The following is a 9,512-nucleotide window of genomic DNA, read 5'->3' as shown; positions in this document are numbered from 1 at the left end:
TCAGTTTCAAGCGGCATTCAGGTGTGTGAATGGCCTTTGACAGGACCTATGAGGTGTGGTGCTGAAAGAACAGTTCCTAGGGAAGCTCCTTCACCTACACCAGCACAGATGGGAAAGTGGGATCTGGCACTCTCCAAGTTAGGGAGCATCAGTAATGTGAAGCAGAAAGAGTTTCAGGGACATGGTATTCAGTTAGACATAACAGAGGACACTATTTCTCAGAATGTGCCCTGACTCATAACCACTTGCAGCAGAAATAACTGGAAGATAATGCAGATTTCTTGAATATATTGGGACTCTTGCTTAGCTATTGTCAAGCTAAAATGCTGTACCTACAAGCATTCCCAGAAGTGATGAGAACATATCTTGCTTTACATTCACCAGCCTGAACCCACCGTAGATCACGGGTTGGCAAACTCTTACAGTGAAGGGCCGGAGAGCAAATATTTTCAGTTTTGTGAACTGTGCAGTCTCTGTTGCAGTTTTTCAGCTCTGTAGTTGCAGTGCAAAAGCTACACAACACAGGCTATAGGTAAATAAATGAGTATGACTGTTTTCCAGTAAAACTTTAGACATTGAAAATTGAGTCATATAATTTTCACAGCATAAAATGTTTTCTGATTTTTTTGCTGCTTATTTTTTTATTGAGATTAAAAAATCACATAACATAAAATTCACCATTTTAATCATTTTAAAGTGTATAATTCAGTGTTTTTAGTATATTCACAATGGTGTGCCACCATTACCATTCTTTGAAAACATTCCTTTAAAAAAAAAAATTGAGGTGTAATTGACATACAACATTCTATCAGTTTCAGGTGCACAAGATGTGATATTTGTGTGCATTGCAAAGTGATCATCATAATAGGTCTAGTTACTAATATCCATCATCATATATGGTTACAATTTTTTTTCCTTTTTTTCTTGTATTTTTTTATACTATTTTAAAAATGCAGAAAACTTTGTGTGTGTGTGTGTGTGTGCCACAGAAAAGTAGGCATTGAGCTTGGATTTGGTCTGTAGACTGTAATTTGCTGACTGCCAGATACATGCCACTAAATTAGCTGTGGTAGTAATTAGAGAAATTATTTTTGGATTTGCAGTTAACTTTCACAACATGTATAGAAGGTAAAACTCCTAAAGCTTTCCCTATGCACTTCCATCATTCCCTTTTAGAGACAGAGGAAGAGAAAGAACTTTCATTTCAACTCAATAGAAAAGGCCCCACAAGGGCATCTCCTGCAGAGGAGCTGGCTGACTTAGCCATGTGCACATAAATTAAGTCCTTAAGTCTCCAACTTTAGACGACTTCTAAGCCTCCTCATGAGGCTTATAAATATCTAAATTTATAAGCATTGAAGTCTTCAGTAATAGGAATAGAGGTCCTAAAAATTATTTTCAGACAGCAATGTGAAGACAGGAGAAATCTGGGCAGAGGGTTTATGCAGAAGTAATTGTGACATCTGAAATCAGTTCCAGGAACTCACGGCTGGCTGCGTGTGTGCGTGTGTGCTCAGTCCTGTCCGACTTCATGGACTGTAGCCCGCCAGGCTCCTCTATCTGTGGGGATTTTTCAGTCAATACTGGAGGGGGTTGCCGTTTCCTCTTCAGGGGATCTTCCCCAGCCAGGGATTTAACCTGTGTCTCCTGCGCCTCCTGCATCGGCAGGCGTATTCTTTTACCACTGAGCCATCTGGGAAGTCCCGTGGCTGGGCTGGTCCACTTTTAAACAGCTTTCCAGAAGGAATAAGAGCATTAGTATAAAATCCTCACCTATTAAAGATTCTGGTGTTTGTCTCTTTGTGGCAAGCAGAATTCTAAAGTGGCCTCCAGTAGTCCTACTACGCTTGTTGTATGTACGCTTCTCTCAGTTCTTTGCTGTGCTGTGCTTAGTCGCTCAGTCATGTCCGACTCTTTGTGACCCCGTGCACTGTAGCCCCCAGACTCATCTGTCCATGGGGATTCTCCAGGCAAGAATACTGGAGTGCTTTAATCAAATATTAATCTAAGTGCTGCTCTGAAAGGATTTTGCAGATGTAATTAAGGTCATTAATCATTTGATTTTAAGTTAGGAAGCTTATCCTGGGTGGTTGTTGTTATTTAGTTGCTAAGTTGTGTTTGACTCTTTTGAGACCCCATGGACTGTAGCACACCAAGCTCCTCTGTCCATGGGATTTCCCAGGCAAGAATACTAGAGTGGGTTGCCATTTCCTTCTCTAGGGGATCTTCCTAACCCAGGGATCAAACCCACATCTCCTGAATTGGCAGGTGGATTCTTTACCACTGAGCCACCAGGGAAGCCTGGCCTATCCTGGGTGGACCTTACTTAATCAGGTGAGACTTGAAAAACAGTCAGAGACTGAAAGCAGCAGAGATTCTCCTGCTGATCATGAAGCAGTTAACAGCCATGCTGTGAACTGCCTAGGAAGGGGAATCACGTGGCAAGGACATGAAGGTGGCCTCTGGGAGCTGGGACTGGTCTCTGTGTGACAGGAAGCCAGAATAGGGCTGGTGGACTTGCAACTGTAAAGAACTGAATTCTGCCACCAACCAGTGAGTTTGGAAGAGGAGCCCAAGACTGAGATGAGATTTTGGCCTTAATGGACACCTTGAGTTCAGCTTGGTGAGATCTGAGCAGAGGACCCAGCTAAACCTGTCCCCAAATTTCTGAACCTTGAAAACTCTGAGATAACAAATGTGTGTTGTTTATGCTGCTTAATTTGTGGTAATTTGTCATATAGCAACAGAATAATAATACAATGTCATACAGGGAGAATTAAAGGTATATGGGCACCTTTTTTCAGGTGCCCATGTGTGTTATTTACTCTTATATTTCATCCCCCACCCTGCCTCCCAGTGAGACAGAAATCTGCTCATCTCATCAGTTACAGTTCTAAGCTTTTTGCTTTGCTGTTGAATCACTCTTTATTCCCCACAACTATTCTCATCCCTTGACAAAAATGTTTAACTCTCTTCTTAAACACACTGCAGACTCATTTAGAAACTGTCCCTTTCCATGTTGAAAATTTGCCTTTCAGTTCTAAGCCTTTCTCCAAATACGCCTGCACTTCACACTGAGATTTCATGCTGTAACATTCTCTTCGCTTCCCAGACCCGCTCAACGAGGGGTGGGAAATCTCTGTGCTGAGAACTGGAGGAGTTATCCTTGTCATGAGCATTTCAGAGCTTTTCTACAAAAGCATTGAAATCTTCAGTAATAGCAACAGAGGTCCTAAAAATTATTTTCAGATAGCAATGTGAAGACAGGAGAAGTCTGGGCAGAGGGTTTATGCAGAAGTAATTGTGACATCCGAAGTCAGTTTCAGGCTGACTTGCATGCACGTGTGCTCAGTCATGTCCGACTCTTTGGATGTAGCCTGACAGGCTCCTCTGTGGGATTTTTCAGGCGATACTGGAGTGGGTTGCCATTTCTTCTTCCAGAGGATCTTCTGGACCCAGGGATTTAACTGGTATCTCCTGTACCTCCTCCATTGGCAGGCAGATTCTTTTGCCTCTGAGCCACCTGGGAAGCCCAGTGGCTGGCTAGGTAAGATTAATACTGCAAAGCAAGTCAGACCCAGCGCATAATTATTTTCCTAATCAAAAAATTTCTTGCGTCTCATTCAGGGACCCCACATTCAAACCCTGTTCAGTCCTCCTGGCCTTACCCATTACCACCCTGCAAGCCCTGTGCTCTCCAGCCAAGTGGGACTGCTCACTGTTTCCCCCATCTCTCCCTCTGCCAGAAGTGACCTCACCCATCTTTCTCTGTCAAAACCCCCCTCACCCTTTGTGACTTGCGGTTTGCTTTTCAGAAGGCTTTTGCTGATCTGTAGCTCTCTTTCCCTCTTGTTGACACTTCTTACAATCTAAGCAGCATTATATTTGAAGACTTGTCTTATCTCTTGCATTATAAACTCCTGCAACACCTTGAATATTCCCTGGCACAAAATGAGTACTCAATAAATATGTAATGAGTTGAATTGATTAAACAGACTGCTTCTCTTTTGTCACTCCAGAGAGTTCTCCCCACTTATCTGAGGGAGAGTGGACTTGGCTCAGATATTGTCTCCTCTGCATTTGAATTATTTTAGGACAACAAACAGAACTGGTCTCTGGATTAGAAAAAAAGATGAATAGGCTAATTCAAGAATTCACAGTCTTTTACAAGGACAAGTTCCAAAGTGATTTCTTAGACATTATTCAATGTCTTCAAAGGTTAAAAAAAAAAAATAACAAGCAAGCTTGATTTCTGTATAATCAAGTATTCTGGAACTTGGGAAAGAGTACTTAAAGATCTACAGAAACAGTTATATTTCTAATAAAATTGAGTCTGCCTTCTCCATGAGGAGTTTTCATTTATGCCTTGGTCTAAGTTAAAAACTTCTCAGAATCCAGATGTAAAAAAACACTGGTAAAAATCCAAGTGGGAAAATTAATCATCATTATATGACTTAAGATTATATTCTAATTATTGACTATTAAATTTTTAAATAAGTAGTAGGACTTGATGGCCAATGTCAAAAATTGTATCCATAACAAAGAATAATCCAGCTAACAATATTACATTCTTATTGTATTTTGTTACAAGGGTAATTGCCAAGTTCTACATCCACTGGAATTCCTATCCAAATCTTGAGTCAGTCATATTTTTTTAATTCTAGAATCAATTTTTATTTAAAATTAGACTATAAATAATTTATTAAAGATAAAATTCTTTACTAGGTAATTAATCTACTAATAATATAATTTTTGCATGGTATTTAACCTCAGAGTTTCTTTTGAAAACCTGCCTAAATTTTGTAGTCAATAAATGTATAGTTTTAAGAGTTGTAGTTTAGTCCATCTTGATATACTCTAGTTATTCCTAGAACAAGTCGTCAGTTTTATTGCAAAAGACTGCAATGTGTATTTTTGTAGGTATAATTTTATAGCCCCCAAATTCATTCTTTCTGATATATAATACTAATGATTTTATAGTATATTATTCAAGTATTATATAAAAATATTATACTCATCCTGAATACTTTTTAAAATAAATAATGTTACAATTCCTAGTTACCAGCCCACATTAAGAATTATTAAAATAAGTTATTAGTTATCATGTAGTCAATAAGAGTAAATTTTTATATAAGCTCTACTTTATCAATCTCTAAGGAGTCCCTTGGTCTGCAAAGAGATCCAACCTGTCAATCTTAAAGGAAATCAGTCCTGAATATTCACTGGAAGGACTGATGTTGAAACTGAAACTCCAATACTATGGCCACCTGATGCAAAGAATCGACTCATTGGAAAAGACCCTGATGCTGGGAAAGACTGAGGGCAGGAAGAGAAGGGGACGACAGAGGATGGGATGGTTGGATGGCATCACGGACTCAATGGACATGAGTTTGGATAAACTCCGGGAGTTGGTTTTGGACAGGGAGGCCTGGTGTGCTGCAGTTCATGGGGTCGCAAAGAGTTGGATATGACTGAGCAACTGAACCGACTAACTGAAAAACTTCTATCTGTATCTTATTGTTTTTAGTGTATTTTTAAAAATTGTTCATTTTTTTGACTGCACTGGGTCTTTATTGCTGAGTGGGCTTTTCTCCAGCTGTGGTGAGCGGGGACTACTCTGGTTGTGGTGTGTGGTCTCACTGCAGTGGCTTCTCTTGTTGCAGAGCACGGACTCTAGGGCACTTGAGCTTCAGTAGCTGTGGCACATGGGCTCGGTATTTATGGCTCTCAGGCTCCAGAACACAGGCTCAGTAGTTGTGGCACATGGCTGAGCTGCTCTGTGGCATGTGGGGTCGTCCTGGACCAGGGATAAAACCCGTGTCTCCTGGATTGGCAAAAGGAGTCTTAACTGTTGAGCCACCAGGGAAGCCCAGTGTATTTTTATATAAAAAGTTTTACATATACATCTGATTGTATCTTTGGTTTAGTATACCTTTGGAGAGAAATGTCTTAAGAGTTTTAGGATTGAATAGAAGGTAATCTGACTTGGTTTCCCGTAATATATTTTCACTTTGGTTATGACTAAGATTGATTAGTAATTATTAGTTATATACTATATACAGTTCTATCTACAATTAAAAACAAAATTTTCAGATACCATTAATTCAACATGTGTTTATTGTATATCTGTTGAATCACAGAAATTGGTGCCAGGCACTGAAGGAAATCAAGAGACAACATTTATAGAGAGTAGTTTTAATATCGGAGAAGGAAATGGCAACCCACTCCAGTACTCTTGTCTGGAAAATCCCATGGATGAAGGAGCCTAGTAGGTTACAGTTCATGAGGTCGCAAAGAGTCGGACAGGACTGAGTGACTTCACTTTCACTTTTCACTTTCATGCATTGGAGAAGGAAATGGCAACCCACTCCAGTGTTCTTGCCTGGAGAATCCCAGGGACAGAAGAGCCTGGTGGGCTGCTGTCTATGGGGTTGCACAGAGTTGGACGTGACTGAAGCGACTTAGCAGCAGCAGCAGTTTTAGTATACTACACTTCATTTTTTTTTTTTTCCCCCAACACCACAGATTTTTACTCCCATTTTGTTGAGAAGGGAACATAAGTAGTTTATGCAGTTCTCCCAAATTCAGTAAGCTAGTGGTGGACGGGTTCTGACTTCAGATCCCTCACCTTTCTCAAACATGCCACACTCCACATGAATACTCTGATATTTCTTAATCAGAGATGGAAATGGGGGCTATATAATTCATCTAATTCTCTTTCTACATTTTTATTCATGTTTCAAAGAAAAATCACTATAAAAACTCAAAACATTGAAGGGATCCTGTTTCCTATTGATTCATCTTAATTTTGAAAGAACTGGAAGAATAAAGCATTCTAAGGAACTGCCTAAACAAGGAGTTATTTATTAACAGGAAAAATGAAATGAGACAAAAGCCCTGAGATGTGAAGGCATTGCCAATACACTAATGTTTTCTGAATCTATACATAGATATAAAGTTCTCAATGAAAGAATTATTCATCAATTTTCCATTTTGTTCTCCCATATCTCTTAATATCTGTCATTCATACTCTTGCCTGTCAGCTATTTATGTTGGAGCCAGGATGTTTCCTCGTCTTGTGGAGCCAGCAAATTTCTGTCTGGATGAAAGGAGCTTCTCTTTTTAGATTGTCATTTCTCAGACTACTTTTTTTGTGCTTTACTTCATTTAGGCTCAAGGGAAAACTGAAATAAATTCATTGTTTTACATATTCATCCTACATTTCATGTCTGGGGTCCGTGAACTACTCAAATTATGATAACAATATTTCTAATCAGAGTGAAATGGTTGGTTTTTGAGCCTGTCTCTAACAGAGATAGTATTGATTGATTCAGAAACCCATTTTTCTGAAGACACACACATTCTGTTAGAGTTTGACTTGTATATATTCTGCCTTGATGCATGAATTATGGTCACCTTTGTTTTAGCAAGAAATCTCTAATGTTACTCTTGCAAGTCTTGGCTTTCTAGGAGAGAGGGGCTTCTGTATATTATCTCTAAGTGGTGGTTATTTTTCAAAGCAAATAATTAAACTGGAACAGTAGTTCATTTAATAAGAAAAAGGTATAAAATTTTTAATTAAAGGATCAGGTTCCAAAAGATAGCAGGCCCTAGGAGAATATGAGAGATTAATATAGGTTAGTGGTTCATTTTCATTTGAAGAAAGAGAGTAAGAACAGGTAAGGGATACACAGGGCGTTTCAACTCTATTATGTTTTATTGCTTAAAATAGATGTCATTAAAATATGATTAAAAGTTCACATTTATAAAGTCTAGGTGGTACATTCACAGGCATGTGTTAAACTACCCTCTGCTTTTCTGTAGTTTTGAAGTTTTCATTGAAAAGGAAAGAAGGGAGGGAGGGAGGGAGGGAAGGAGGGTGAGAGAAACAAATAATTCACTATTGTTATATTTTTCTCTGGAAAAAAGCAAGAGAGAATTATTTTTATTCTAAATAATCAGAGTAAGATTGTTAAATAATGTAAAACCAATGAGATTAATTTGTAAATGAGCAAAAAAAAAAAAAAAAAAAACCAGGAAGAGTAACTGGAAAAACAACAAAATAAGTACCTTTTTTAAAACCTTGGAAAAATATTATGAACATTGTGGCTTCTAAAGAAGTTGGACAGGTTATAAGCTTTGTTTTTTTCTGTTTCATTCTTTAACTCCATTTATGTCTGGCCCTTACTTAGAGATTTTCATTGAGGAGATTAAGTTACACCTGTGAATTTACAACAAGGAAATTAGAGCATTGGAGCATTCAACAATCTGTTTTATCGTCTTAGTCAGCAACTACTTCAACATTTGTCTCCTTCCCACTTAAGGCAAAAGAAACTTCTGTAATTGGGAATGACTTTCAAACATTTGAGAACAGTGGTGTCAAAGAGAGATGCTTTGTGTATGAAATGGGGAAGGGAACCTGAACAACTCCACACTAGGAAGGTGATTATGTCTTGTCTTATTAACTAATCCTTTGGTGGAAAGGATTTGCCTCGAGGACACTTTATAAGTCCTCGTTTCACACCCTGATTGTAATGATTCTTTTTCTCACTCAGCTGTCCAACTGTTGAGATATTTTGCATGAAATGACAATTTGACTCTGATGAGGAGCCTAATTTCCTTTGTTGGTGGTGGTTTTATTTTTTTCCGTTTTTGATAATAAATCTTCATAATATAGAGGTAACAGCTTTATTCAATAATTCTCCATCAGCAATTTTCAACATGCTCAGTAAATATATTTTGATCTAAGATAACATCCTAGACATGCATTTAAAAAATCATAAGCTTTATAACTATAAAAGGCTAATACACTTATAGAGATTTTGAGATTTTAGGAAATACAGGAATGCTTGAAGGAAAAAACTAAAAATTACTCATAATCCTACAACTCATCCTCTATTAATATTTTAATATATTAGTATATATTCTTATAGTTTTCCCCTATACACGTAGATATTCATGAAAGAGCAGAAATTTTTTTCTGTGTACACAATTGGGATTATTAAAATGGCTTTAGCATTGTGCATATGTTTGAAAAATAACCTGTTTGTAGGTTTCTAATGAACACTTTAGTCACCAAATATTGAGCCAAAACTGCTAGTGGCCTGCCAGGAAAATTCTTAGGGTGTGATGGAGGTATGTTGAAAATATTAGTCATTTAAAAATATATATATGAAACATTATTATTGTGTCAATTTTCTCCATAAATCCCTGCAAAACTAAACTTGCAGGACGTGGTCAAGCTCATTATTACAAACTCTGTGTGATAAGTGGAAAGTGAAAGTGTTAGTTGCTCAGTCATGTCCGACTATTTGCGACCCCATGGACTGTAGCCCTCCAGGCCCCTCTGTCCATGGGATTCTCCAGGCGAGAACACTGGAGTGGGTTGCCATTCCCTTCTCCACGGGATCCCTTGACCCAGAGACTGAACTCAGGTTTCCTGCATTGCAAGCAGATTTCTTACTGTCTGAGTCACTATTAATGATATATCTAAATATACTCTGAAAAAATGG

This window comes from Bos grunniens, chromosome 7 (genome assembly GCF_055505025.1).
Source record: "Bos grunniens cultivar Pamir isolate PY7600 chromosome 7, Bosgru_T2T1.0, whole genome shotgun sequence".
NCBI lineage: Eukaryota > Metazoa > Chordata > Mammalia > Artiodactyla > Bovidae > Bos > Bos grunniens.
Note: the sequence above shows the minus strand (reverse complement) of the source record.